Source organism: Dermacentor silvarum, chromosome 1 (assembly GCF_013339745.2).
Source record: "Dermacentor silvarum isolate Dsil-2018 chromosome 1, BIME_Dsil_1.4, whole genome shotgun sequence".
In the NCBI taxonomy this organism is placed as follows: Eukaryota; Metazoa; Arthropoda; class Arachnida; order Ixodida; family Ixodidae; genus Dermacentor; species Dermacentor silvarum.
Genome location: NC_051154.1, coordinates 212,506,336 through 212,519,986, shown reverse-complemented (window position 1 = coordinate 212,519,986; position 13,651 = coordinate 212,506,336). Strand labels below are relative to the sequence as shown.

At 47.0% G+C, this 13,651-nt stretch overlaps 1 protein-coding gene across 1 annotated transcript in view; it reads left to right on the top strand.

Annotated features, from left to right (window-relative positions):
- The first annotated feature begins 481 nt into the window (after positions 1–481).
- The window catches only part of LOC119436839 (neurotrophin 1), a 111,809-nt gene continuing 98,639 nt past the window's right edge, over positions 482–13,651 (top strand). Inside the window, exon 1 of the mRNA XM_037703831.2 lies at positions 482–1,081. The gene's annotated coding sequence lies outside the window, so the exon portion shown is untranslated. The remainder of the gene's footprint in view (positions 1,082–13,651) is intronic.

The window sequence follows — 13,651 nt, the reverse complement described above, 5'->3', positions numbered from 1 at the left end:
AGCACGAAGCAGCTCGCGGGACTCGGTGTGCACGCGCGGCACGTGATGCGTCACCTGCCCCCTCCCCTCTTCCATCCCCTCGCGGCGTGGCGGACACGCGCGTGTCCCGTCATTTTTTCCCGCGGAAGAGAGACGCACGATGGCTACGAATCCGGCAACGGAAAAAAAGAAAAGCGGTGGCTCCCGGCGGTTGCGCACCGTACAACAGCCTTAATTGAAAGCTTAAACAAGTGTGCAACTCCCTGCGACGACGGCCGACAAGCGAAACGCGTGCTCTCCTCACCGAGCCCCGGAGGAGGGGGTGCGAGGCGGAGGGACGCGTGCTCGTGATGGGAGAGCGGGTGTACGCGCAACGCGGGTCTACCTGGGCAGCGGCGAGGGGCCGGACCGCGGGGAGAGAAGTCCCGTTTTCAGTGTCACGGGTGAGTGGCCGGCTGGCTTGCTCGGTCTCAAGAAGGTCAGTCTAGCCCGAGCAGCGGCTCACACAGCAGCCCCGTCTGCCACAGTGCGCGCTTACCCTCCCCGACAACGCCGTCACAGTTGTGCGGACCACCGCTGCAGGAGCAGCAGCCGGCATCCAATTGAGACTGGCCGATCGCGTTACTCTCCGACACCGGCGCCTGTGGAAAACGCGTGCGCGAGCCCCACTTGCGAGAACGGAAGGAGTCGCCCCGTCGTGGTGCACGCTAAGGACAAACCGCCCACGCGCCAGTGACAGAGCGTCCGGTCAGCGCAGCAACGATACACGGTCGCGAAAGTAGCGGCGTGTTCCCCAACCCTTCTTCTCCCGAGCAAATCTCATCCAGCGAAGGAAACCGATAGAGAGAGCGCGAGTGGAAGACGACAGAAGACGCCCAAGAGCAGGAGGATGACCACCGCCACAGTGTGAGAAGAAAAAAAAAAAAAAAAAAACAAGAAAAGGGGGGAGACGCAACCCAATTACTCGGCGGTGCGCCCGTCATCGCGCCACAGCTGCTTCTGCCTTCTTTCGTTGCCGCGCGCGCTGTCGCTCCTCGTGTTCGCCGGATTACGGGCCGCCAGCGGGGGTCGTGGACCTCGGCACCGAAATCGAAGCGCAATGGTAAGTAAATATGTGTGCCTCCTCCGTCTTGTCCCCGTGTTGCCCCCGAAGTGCGGCTAGAGCCTCCGCTGACCGAGGCTCTCGCCACCCTTCCCCCGTCTCCTCCGTGTGCCGTGTACGACAGAGAACTCGCGGATGATATTTGTGCCCCTGGGAGCGCCAGAAAGATCAGAGCGCCTGGTTGCTTATGAGGTTTCCGGCCCGGCGGGTTAAAGATGAAGCGCCACAACTCACCTGACGGATTCTTTTTGAATCTTTTTTTTCTGTTTTTGATCAGGCAAGCAAACAATTGAATCAAGCCTAAAGAAAATGCAAAATCTCAGTCTCTTCTTGTGGGGAACTCAAAGCACAGTCAACAATATAACTCTCTTCGCTTTAGGAGAGGAAATTTTTTTTTAATGGGCCATCGGCGTGTCCTTTCTTTATTAGCGCCGTTAAAACAGTTTTTCAGGTATTCCTAATGATGGAATAAAATTGAACATTTGACTACTAATGGGAACACTGTGCATCTGAACGATAAGCGTGGTGCAGTACTCGACATCACAAAATGACTGGGAGGAATAAATTGTAAATTTGTTTGTTTGCGTGACATTTTGCGCAGTGCAGTATCGGTAACCGTACCCAACTCCGTTACGCCTGCATGCTGCAAGCCCTTATGCTGGTCCTTATGCTGGCACTACTGCTGCGTTTCATTCATTCAGACGTTTATCTTTTCGCAGAAGTGGTCAATAATTAAGTTAGCGGCTGTTAGAGCCGGCAGTAGTCTTTCACTACTTATAATGACGAGACGCAGCTCACTGTTGCGGTGTTCCACCGCAACGTCCTTCGTGCCCTTTAAAAATCAGAGAGAAAACGAAAAGTGGATTTTCTTTCACTTCATGGCAATACATCCACTCTCCGTTTATAACCTGTAGCAGTCTTTTTGTCATCCCGGCAGAAATTTCTGCATTTTTACAGTTTAGTTTATGCAAGTGAAGCCGTCGTAATTGTTGGGAGATCTAAATGAAACTATATATCTCATTAGGACTGGACACGTGGCCGTTAAGCGCGTTGTCCGGCTCATATAATTGAATTATCAAGCGCAACAGCGAGGGCGAGAAATTGAGCTCTTCGGAGAAAAACGGAGAGGTGGAAAAAGAGCAAACATCGATATACACTGCTCGCCGAGAACAATGTGATTTGCCAGTGGAATGTGGAGGGTATCCAACAATCTTGTCGATCTTTCGTCTACACTTATATATATATATATATATATATATATATATATATATATATATATGCTGTGAGTGCAGTTGTAAAAAATATTATATTATAGCTTCGAGAAGAAGCGCCTCATTATGGCTGCTCACTTTCCCGGCGAGATTACAGTGACTTGATGTCCACTTTCTGGTACGAGCAACGCTGTTACTTTTTCTCGGCTTGATCGCGGGGTCGCTGAGTGTTTTGTTTTGTTTTAGGTCGTATCATGTTTTCAGCGCGTGTGATGCTTATCTTCGCCGGGCAGTGTTTTCAAGGATAAGACCGGGACGCTTAATGAGCACGAGCGAGGTCTAAATGATAAGTTTAGACGCGACATTGAGCCAGAATAAGCAACCGTAGCTTTTGATGTTGTTATGGGGTCCAAAGAAAATTTATTACAGCCTTTGCTTAAGTCTATTAGCGATAAGGAAAATAGGCGTTCCATAATTAGAGAAAGTTTAGAAGGCGTCGGGCTGCTAATCGTGAACTAAAGGAATGTCTAGGCAACAAGAAGCGTGTGACCGAATTATATACCTTCTTCCATATCACCTGCATCTGAACAGCAAACATTTTTGCTACTTTAAGGGGTTCGTCCTATGTCTAAGAGGTTTCCTTATGGTTAACACCCTTATCCCTAAGTCTGTAAAAAATTATTATACACAAAAGCGAGCTCAAACTACACCTGGTGCACCACCTGGCGCGAACCGAAGTGTCTGACGCGAAAGTTTCGCAGCTTTCTGTGAAGACATACAATCACGAACACAATGTCAAAGTTTGCCTTTATCAGCGTCCTTGACTTAGCACTAGGCTTCGTGGATCCCGAAAAAAAAGATATATATATATATATATATATATATATATATGCACCTTCCTCACAGCTGAGAACCCACAAGAACATTGACCCACTTCCGTTTGTGAAGCATTCCAATGTTTACCTCTTAAGTCACAACCTTAAGTGTCTGCTTGCAAAGTATGGAGCGTACGAGCAATGGAATCTGTATTCGCACATTTATTGTGCGTTTTCCCGAGCACCACAAAATAATATCCAGCTGACTGCGAATGAATAAAGGAGGACGTTGATGACCGGCTTTTTTCATAAAACGAAACCAGGAACTTTCGAGCGAGACAACAAATGCTCCTACGCCTTGCTGCAATAGCCCCGCTGGACGCAGCCCTATAGTATAAAATGCCTCTTGGTGCACCACTGCAGTGTATACGAATGCAAGAAATGAGCTAGCGTAAGCGTCTCGATAGCCCCATGGTGCTGTGACCTAAAAGAGACTGCAGTTAATTGAACATATTCGTAATTACTCCAACCCGGCCGCACCAGCAGCCGATAAATGCAGTTTGCCCGGCGCTTACGGGACTAAGTGAAAACGGGCTCCTGTTGAATGTTAAAGCGAAAGAAAAAAAAAAGAAAAGGAAAAAAAAGGTAGTAAACGGAAAGAAGAGTAAAATTAACAAAAAGTGAACTGCTCCACTAAAGAGCGCCTGTCCCATTTTGATTTCCGTATACGGACGTAATCCCCTAGTTTTCTTTTTTCTTTTTTTGTTTGTCTTGCTTTCTTTTTCTCGTTCTCTGCGCGCCCAGCATCAGACACAATTTCGGAATTGAACGTGTCCGCTTCTTTCTACGTTTGTATGCGTCACACCGATTACTCGCTCCCGCTAGAACAAACGCAAGAATCGCGAGTTTCTGCTGGAACCTTTGTCGGAACTCGGTTACTCTTTAATCTTTGCCTTCCTCCCCAAGCATGGCTGAAGAACACTGTGCTCTGTCTATTTTCTTCGAGTTATATCTTTCTTTTTTTTTTAAGCCGCTTCTCTTTCCTTCCACTTGTTGTGTGTGTCCGTATTCGAAAACTGCCCCCTTTCCTCAATTTGAGGTAATTCCCGTGTTCCGCGAGCGCGGAAGTTGCGATGCCGAGCCGCATAAGCGCAAACGGCATACACGTTTCCTGGAAGAAGAAAATAATAATAATAAAGCAGAACGAGAAAAAGAAAGCTGGACCTCGTTCGCGAAAGTGAACAGAGAAGGTGCGCGCGTGCAACAATGGGAGCGTGAATTCGAGCCCGCGTCGCCATGCTCTCGTCTGTTCAGATCTACAGCCCGCCTCCGCTCGCGATGTTCACCAGGCAACAGCGCACGGGCGCCCGGTGCCGGCAGCAGCCGCTGCTGTGCCATATTGCGTCTCGCTGTAATGCAGTGCAGCAGCGCTGCGTGAAGGCTTTCAAGATCTCGGGTAAGCTAATTAACGTTAAATAAAAGAAATGGCCCTAATATCCGTACTGAATAGTCATCAAAGGACTGGCGATCCTTTGTAAGTACGACGCGTGTTCAGTCCATGGACTAACACACTGCCTATGCATCACGCGCAACGACGGCATTCACTTTTAAACTTCCTTGTATAGAGACACTGCAGGTTTCGATCTGATGTTTAAGTACGTGGAGCGTTGTGGCCTGTTTGTGTGTATTGTGAGTCTGTGACGTTCACTGTGCGCAACACTTAATTTTTCACGGAGCGAGTATAAGAAAGAACTATATAGATGAGGAGAAGCGACAAATTTGAGTGATTTACGAATAACGTTCGCAATGCCCAAGACAACTCATGTGCGTGACCATGCACGTTGACCACTGTTATTCGTAAATCATCTTCTCTCTCGTCAACTAGACGTTGAAGCGGGCGCTAATTATCCTCGTTTCGGGGCTCCAGCGTTTCGTATTCTGTGGTTTTCGCCCACCGCTCGCTCGATACAAACTCCGAATATTGCCGCAAAACAGTCATCGTGTACCGTTACATCGTTTACAGGCACAACGTTTACGATTTACAGCCAAAACTCGCCACCAGCTCTGTTCTCCGCTTCGACGAGCGCCTCGCGCCTCAGCAAGTCACATAACTTCCACTGCACTGCACGGCTTTAGTGAGACAATGCGCACCCGCTGATCTTGCTGCTGCAGGCCTCCCTCGCGCGAACTTTCTTCGTGGGCGTGAGGGAGAAGGGAAAAACTTTCAGACTTTGATCAATTTTCCTCGAACCGCGCGGGCTTGCGCGCAGTGCCGTCGTAGCAACAGCAGCAGCAGCAGCAGCAGCAGCAGCAGCAGTATACACCAGCGTATATATACACCCCCCTCCGAGGCGAGCAGCAGCACACCTGCAGCTTCTCTTTGACGATAATGGAAAGAGCGCGCTGCTGCCGCTGCTGCTGCTGCTGCTGCATGCATGGGGCCTGTAACTCCCCGCTGCTCCTGGAATGTCGCAACCTTGAGGGAGACGAAGAAAGAGACGAATAAGCCTACTTATGCGCTCCGTTTCGGAAACGGGCACTTCAAAGAGTGCGCTGGTGTCATTGGAAAGCCCGCCTCGACAATGCTGATGATGCTCGCCCCTTCTTTGTTCGGCTTGGTTGTCTTCCGCCTTTGTTAAAGATTACGGCTACGTGCCGTGCCTCGATGAAGTAAGGAAACTTGGGAGATAAAGAACTCGGAAAGTTAACAATAGCATAAGTAGACGTGCTCTGTAGAGCAAGTGTCCCTTTCTTCCGTTTCCATCGTAAATCGAGTGTCGGAGCCACACGTACACGTGTGCTTGCAGCCTTGAATCACGATAACGGACCCTACGGCGCTACTGCCGCCAAAAGATCAGCTAACGCAGTAGAGAGCAATCTATGTTCTTTAGTCTGCTGCGACTCTTGTACCATGGCGACATTGTAAGGACGAAGCTCAAAATATGTCGAAGGCTCGCTGATTCTGAAAAGAGATCTGAGATCATGTTAGTTTTGCTTGCAGAAGCCGATATTGGTCATGGTCTGGCTGGCTAAGCAAAAATGACAGTAATAATAATGACAGGAAACGTAAGGTATTATTGATGGGAGAAATGAAACGTCTAATGAAAACTAAAAGTTCTAGCCGGCCATAGGCTTAGCACGCTGAAGAAGGGCACAGACAAACATCGAAGAGATGGATATTAATTGTTTCGTGCAAACCGACATTTACGCGGTTGGCGCTGGATGTACGAAAAAAAACAAACAGCGTAGATAGTCTTAGATGGTGTTATTAATGCTAACACATTCAAAAGGAACGTATTCATATAAATGAAAATACGGAAATCACATTTAAACTGGCTGTCCTTCCTGTAGGAATAGCCGGTCGGTTACACAGTAGCAGCATATGCACTCCGATTCCGCAGGCTGTGCGGTGTGCCTGCTACACTGAAAGGTTCATTTTGATTTGTTTCTTGGGAAAGGCTATGGAAACTGCATGTGAGTGCTTTAATTTTTGAAAACTGATATACATAAGCATCCGTTCGCAAAAATAGAGATGATAATGAGTTAAGGAATGTTAAAATGACGTTGTGGGGGATTCCTCGTGTTTGGAAATTCATGGCTATGGTTTGACGACTGGTAATGTGCATACTTGTGTACAACGAGCGATTATGCATAGCCTCAAAGAGTTATTCTGTATATGCTAGCAAGTTGTGGCTTATGAAATAACGAGACCACGGGGAAAGAGGGCACCAAAGTACTGGCTATCCAAATCATCGAAAATAAATTCCAGAAACTGAGGAATGTAGGAAAACACAAAAAGAAGAAAGAAACAAGGGACAAAGGCAGACAGGAAAAAATAGCACCGGCATAGAGCATAACTCAACTCAGGCATAGCCTGCTATACAATATACATATCGGCGACATGCGAACGTCCAGTCACAGCATGCGTTACCAGAACAGTCTCTATCCGTGCAGTCATGGCATGAAAAACAAGGACAACAACAAAAAAACATCCTTGCACACAGCGAAGAATAAAGCAATATTAGTTGTAAGTTCACATAAACGCCCACGAAGTCAGATACTGGGTGCATTCACAATCGAGCGTCTTTCAAAGAGACTGCATAAAGTCACTATTTATAAGGAAGGGGTCCGTATTTACAAGAAGCTCTGCGCGAGAATAGTTTGTAAGAGAAATGTCATCCACTCCTGATGCTGCACATAATATTAGGGAAAGCGGCCGGCCAATGCCAAAGAGCATTTATGACGAGCCTGCTTTGTGAATTCTGTCCCAGAAAGCCATGAAGAGCTAGCAAGTGAACATCTCTGTGAAAGGGTCATTGTGAGATTACTGTAAGTAATGGATGACGTTAATATATAGTTACTTGAAAGCACAATTACTCTACTATGTACATGTGCTGCTGAAAAAAGAGAACCATGCTGCACCGATTTTCAAGTTCCCCGCATAATACATGGCGCAGGATACTTATGCGGCCATTGATGAGGTAAATTCTTATTTTTTTCGTTAAGTGAGAGAGAGTTCTACGTCGGTTAAAAGGATCCGTTTCTCTTCTGAATCACACTGATGTCCACTTGTTTCAAGCTATAGCAACGACACACGCCATCGTCACCTCCTCGAAGTGAGTTTCATAGACACGAAGCGCAATTCTCGATTAAAACATGTCACATTTACTCTATTTCTGTATCACAGATTAACTGGAAATCTCTGCTTTGCGGGCGCAAGCAAGCTGGCGTATTTAGGCTGCCTCGATGTCACCCCTCTGCGTGAACGGAGAGCCGCGTTATCACAGAAAGATGCTATCAGTTGTGTCTATAACTAGAATCAAAACGATCCCACATTTTGTTCCCCGAATGTGTGTGCGTTCTGTGCGTAAACGCACTTTGAAGCAAAACAATTAATAAAGATCCATAGTCTTTTTAAAATGATTTATTTACTGACAAAAAAAAGTAATCGAAGATACGACCATACGACGTATACTTCTTGTTTTCTTTTCTCTTTATTTATCTCATATTTCTTCTGTAACTTATGTTTCAGCAGCAAGGCATGCGTGAACATGTATGCTGTGCTGCGCGAACAGCATCGGCAGCTGTCTTGCGTAGGTACCACTTGTGCGAAAAAAACTTTTCTTCTCGCATGTTTTTTCGCTTTCTTTCATTTCTTCAGAGCGCAATACAAAAAATATTTGAGTGCAGCATCACTTCGGAGCTCTGACGTACGACAGTTTTCACCATTCTCGAGAAGGTCTCCATCAGAGGAACGCCGTTGCGAAAGAGTTTAGCAAATATTAGAGCGCCCACATCTCGACAACGCACGTAAAGAATTTTTCGAACCGTTTCAATCAAGATGAATCGCTCAATACTCTTCTCCACTCGCGCAGCGGCCAATCAGCGCCAAGGCCCTTGAATGAACGTGCCGTTATCCTATTAATATATCGGCGGCAGTGCCACGGCGAATAGGGAGACGTGATAACTTATAGTAGAGGTCTTCGTCAAACGAGCCTGCGCGCTTTATATAGCACTCCGCCATCTGCATATTCGGATCTCGATTTCACCAGCTGTCTCCGTTCGTCATCTCGAAAGCACTTCGACTGCATGCTCGTCGTACTTCACCAGAACAATGGAACTCAGTGGAATTTGCCTGCTATAGCACGTCTTTGTTCTCTCGTTCTTTCGTTGCGCCTTCGACTGCCGCCTGGTCCGTCTCGTTGCAAAGCAATTTCACGATGTCACTCGTTGCGCCTGGACTTCGCGTTTCCAAACGATTTCCCGTAAGGGCGTGATGGACAGTGTTATGTGCAACATTCGTGATTGCGACGAGACCATTGAATGCATCTTCTGCTACTGCGCTGTTCTTATGATGAGCAAAGACAGTTTCTACGTGCTATACCTAAGCCGATTAGATTATATAGACTGCTCATAGTAGAGGAAATATTGGGACCCAGGACTCGACTGTCATCAGCCAGTACTCCGCTGTGCGACTGCCTCTGAATGTAGTACAGTGAATGCTTTTGTGCGTGCGCGTTGCATCTTATGACGTGTTTCTTGTTTGTAGGATTAAGTGAAGGGGGTTGGGGGTAACTTTCATTGTGCGGCGCCTGTAACTGTCTCTCAGGCGCGAGGACACCTCAACAGTGCTGCGCATGGGGTAAGATGTTACCATCACGTCTTATCACTTTCCTTTTTTTTTATGCGAAAGCTTCAAATGGCCCTTTGAGCGAAAAAGCCGCCGTCTGTCATATGTAGGGGCGAAACGGCACCTCGTTTCCCATCGGCTGCAAGGCCACGTCACGAGCTCAACTAGACGGAGCAGAGCAAGCGAAAGGGAACACCGGCTGCCTGCATCGATAGCGCGCCAGGTGTTGAGGGAGGGGAGAGGGCACCGTCGCGACGCCACGTCAACCTCGCTCTCGGAAGCCTGTGTTATCGGCACGTCCCTTGTCCGCGCGAACTCTCGCCTGTGGTCACACTGTGCCTAGGTAAGGCCAAATCAAAACGCGCCAAGCGTCTCAACGAGCTCGCTTGCCCGCGAGGAGTTCATAACTCGAAGGACCGCTCAGCGGCGTTCAGTTGTACTCTCATGCTTTAGCATTCACAAGTCGTAAGAAGTGCTTAGTGGTCCTCGGATTTTTTATTCCCTTTTTTTTTCGCCCCTCCCCCCTCTCCACGTGTAGAGGGTATAGCAAATCAGGCGCTACCTGATTCGCGCCCTTGTCTCTCCCTCTCTCGCTCTAATAAAAAGAAAAATGCTTTACGTACGCTCGTGACTAGCTTAGAGCTATCCAATTCACGACTATTAAAAAAGGCCTGCAGCCCAAATCAATTCACGGCAGACTATCGGCGCATCGGCCCAGCTGTAAGCACGGACGGTTTATCACCTCAAATGTAAAGCTCCTGATTGTTTGAGCGGGTTCTCCATTTCTCTTTGCAGAAGAATAGCAAGTGGGGCGGGGTGGTGCGCTTGCCCGGCGTGGGAACCGGGGAAGCAGGCGACGACAGAGAAATAGAGAGTGCTAGTCCATACTGACGGTTAATCATTTACGTCATAACCTGGCCTTGTGAACGGGTACTTCAAGCAGACTCGCATGCATAAACAAACGGTTCATGTTTCCGGTCAGGGCTTGCAGGGAGGAGGTATACTCTTCTACGCTTTGCTAAGTTGCAGTTAAGGTTCATACGTTTCCTGTTTCAAAAGGTGCCTGATGAAAGATAAGTGCTCAAGGACGTACAAATGAACGTGCCTACGAAATATAATCATAAAATGTTGGCAAAAATAGTTTGAGTACTCCTGCTTAGCTAAAAGTCCCAAATAAAATCACTATTGACGATTTTTTGCCTTACTTAAACACTATGACGTTCGCTTATAACGACCATCTATAAAGGAAAACAAAACCAAAAAAAAACAAAAAAAACCAAAAAAAAGCAAGCCCTATGCCCAAGGGGTAAAAAAAAAATCAGACAGGGGCCCGATTTTGTGAAGATTGTCTTTCTGCCGGTTTTCTAGGCCAGTATTTACAGAACATTTCCTTTGTAAGTGCTGTCGAGGATTGGCCACCGCAGCCGTAATTGTCATCGTTAGTGGCGGGCACCCGTGCACGCCAGCCAACCAGGAAACCTTTTCATATAGGAAAAAGGGCCAAAAGAACTGAAAGCGGGTTGTTACAAAATGAGACCGGTGTAATATGTCGAAATATTGAAATGCACACCGGATATGTCGAACACGGAGAGCACAGTGCTACCAAAACTGGCCGATCTCACTGCCTCTCAGTACCGTTGACAGCATCCATGGATGCATGGTCGAGGCTGGAAGGAAGGCTTCTTTCTATTCACGAGCTAAGCGCCTGGGGGGGGGGGGGGGGGGGGGGGGGGGGGGGTCTTCCCCTCCTTTCAAGCGAGTGGAAGTGACACGCATGCGTAACATCAAATATGTAAAAAATACATGAGATGCCCTTACCACGCGGAATCGGCAATCAAAAACAATTGGCATGAAAAAGAAAAAGGAAAACAAAGCCTTCGATATGGGACCCTATATTTAGCGGCATTTTCCCTGTTATTACAATGAAAGCAATGAAAATAATTTTTCATTGCTTCCTACTTAAGCGTGTGTCATCATGTTGGCGCCTAAAGCTATCTTTGGAATTCGAAAAATGCGCTGATTTGGGCGCTAATTTTAAAGTGTCTGCTCTCTATTCGCTGTTCAATTTGTTTGCTCAGCAATCGAAGTCAGCCGAATGCCGGGTCTTATCTTTGCTTTTGCTTTGCGGTGTAACTGCGCGAGTGATGATCTACGTAATGTCAAATGTATACAGTTGCGGAATAAACAGCAGTAACACAGCTAAAGCTCCGTTTGGCAACTTGCAGGACACGCTAACTCTGCTTTGATGAATGAAACCAGAGTTAGCACGTCCTGCAACATGTCAAACGCAGCTTTCGCTGTAGTATAACTCTTTATTCCGCCCATTTGTAATAATGGTGAACCTTGTCATGTTCGGTGAGAGATGGATAGAGAAATAAGAGATGAACGGCCAGCGAGATTAACCAGAAAAGCAGTTCGCTACTGCTCGCTGAGGCAATGGTAGAACAGATGAGTACAAAAGAAACGTCAATGTGTAAATTGAATTGTTAGTGCGCACGCCGTGAGGCACCTGAAAATGATCACAGTTTTTGACGCAGTTCCGACCCTTTAAAAACACCCGCTGTGCTCTTGAAAGCCACTCAAACTGACGTGATAATGATATATGGATTTTATTGGCGCAAGGACCAGGTCTGGCCAAAGAGCGCCAAGTCAAACTGACCTTGGCTGGGTACAGGCTCCAAGGATCTGCTTTCCGTTGAAATACTGTTGTCGAGTGTGTGCAGCGTGGTGGTGGGCGCTATTTTAGCTCCCAGATGTGAGCGACGCCCACCATGCAAACTTAGAAATATCTCAAATTGCTCATACAGCTTCGGCTCCTGCAAAACATCTGTGTGCTTGGTTTCGTTCCAACATAAATTGTCTACTGTGTTATTCCTAAAGATGAACGTTTACCAAGTCACCGAACAATTGATCCTGTAGTGACTGGATACTTTTGGCAAAAAAAAGTGTTCTTGCATTGCTTATGAAAAAACTACACAGATATCAGAGCTCGAGAGTCACGTGGATTGTAGCATTTTAGCAATTGTATGTACTCCTGGCGGGCAGGAAATTAGTCACGCGTCTATTATTGTTCATTTGATTTTTTTCCCGGTACCTGTATCAAAGCAGCGAGCACCAGAAATTCACTCATTGATAGGCAATCGCTTTATATATATATATATATACAGGGTGTCCCAGCTATCACGCCGCACGATTTAAAAAAAAGAGGAACGACGTTACGCGAAGCAAACCTAGTGCGCATTGTTTCCAGTACAGTGGAGTAGCCGCCAGTATTTTTTCGTTACTGAGATTTAATTAGCTAAGTGTAATTAATTATCTAACTCGAGAAGTACTGTCCTAATTATCAAAGTGTCAATGAGAAAGTTGCAGAGCAACATGAAAAACTCCCGATACAGCTTTCTATTGCTCAATGCGTGCTACATAAAAGTGTTTTTCCGAGCGTGAAAGAAGCCCGCAAATGTAATTACCTCCAATAAATAAATAAATAAATACACGCAGAATTGCCGCACGACGGGCCGCTCGAGGCACTTAATATTGCGTCTATTCGCGGGCATCTTTGACACTCGGAAAAACACATTTATGAAGCACGTATTGAGCAACAGAAAGCTGTATCGGGAGTTTTTCATGTTGCTCTTCAACTTTCTCATTGACACTTTGATAATTAGGACAGTAGTTCTTGAGTTAGATAATGAATTACAATTACCTAATTAACTATCAGTAACGAAAAAATTACTGGCGGTTACTCCACTGTACTGGGAACAATACGCACTAGGTTTGCTTCGCGTAACGCCGTTCCTCTTTTTTTAAATCGTGCTGCATGATAGCTGGGACACCCTGTATATATATTCGATGAAGAAAGTGCCACCCTCAACAGCGCTTTCATGCTTTGTTGGTTTATTTGAAACAAACTATCCGGTCCATACGAAGGTGACAAATCGCCAATAGCTATAACCTCGTGCACCGATAAACGCAGTGTTAGATTTTTTTTTCTCTTTCTCTCTTTATACGCAGTCCGCTTGTGATAGCTAACAGCGAACGGGGATACGCTCCAGGGCATGCAGAGAGGAAAAGCAACAGCGGCTGCGTATATATATATCGATGGTCCGTTTCCTCTAACGACAAAGTATAGCCCTTCGTCCGCCAGTTTATGACCAGCGTCGCGGGAGCTCCGCGCGTTCGACTCTCGCGACTTTTCGTCGCCTTCGAGCGTATACCACGTCTCCTACACTGTGCATACGTGCCGAAAACGGCTGGAGGTCCGCATATAGCGCACGCACTGCGGGAGTTGGAAGCTAGCTATACGGGCGCCGCTCATGCGTAGCGGCTATGTAGGAGGACCAGCTCTGTTCGCACGGGCCGCCGCAGCAATCGGCGCCGAACGACAGGCCTGCGAGTCGTGGCACTCGATGAGGAG